This window comes from Cebus imitator, unplaced genomic scaffold, assembly GCF_001604975.1.
Source record: "Cebus imitator isolate Cc_AM_T3 unplaced genomic scaffold, Cebus_imitator-1.0 Scaffold21, whole genome shotgun sequence".
NCBI lineage: Eukaryota > Metazoa > Chordata > Mammalia > Primates > Cebidae > Cebus > Cebus imitator.
The window spans coordinates 5337322-5338083 of record NW_016107336.1 but is presented as its reverse complement, the minus strand read 5'-3'; positions in this window follow the sequence as shown (position 1 = coordinate 5338083).

The window sequence follows — 762 nt, the reverse complement described above, 5'->3', positions numbered from 1 at the left end:
AGAAAAACTAATTATAGTGCTCCTCCAAATCACCAGATTCATAATTTACATTGCAATGAGTTTGCTGGTTAGGGAACTGATTAAAATCGCTGCTATATAAAATGGGTCATTCAATATTTCTTTGGGAATGCAAATTCGAGTTTAGCAAATAAGCACACTTTCAAAATGAACTAATGTTGAGATTCTAGGAGATGATTAAGAAAATTAAGAAACCATAACCCAAAAATGTTTTTAAATGATCTTACTGATTGCCTTAAAACTGAATGATTAGAAAATGAAATTTGAATTGTACGTCAATTGTAAACCTTTGTATGCAGGTACCATTTTAGAAGTATCTAGCCTTCAATAAAAAGGCTTCAGCACCAGCACAGGAGAGGACGCTTTCAGTTTTGTAGAAACACAAGTCTAGCTGTTAACTAACCTTTGGCACCCATCTTTAGGCCTGCCTTGAATACTAATCAAGTGGAAATGACCTTAACACTCTAAATCCTTTCTTAAAAATCGTAACAAGGAAACACATTCCTCTAACAGACTTTTGGAAGGTTGGAACTGACCTTAGCATTTAGTCCAATCTTCATTTTACAGAACAAATGGCTTTGGCATTTGGCAGCATTTTTTATAGAAATGATCTTGGCAGCATTCTTTATTAGAATGATCAATGATCTGTATTATTGGTTATTTCTCTGGATGATGATCAATTCCTGTGTGGTGGCAGTGTGGACTATCACACCTACAAATAAGAAAGTACGTAACAAATAAAGG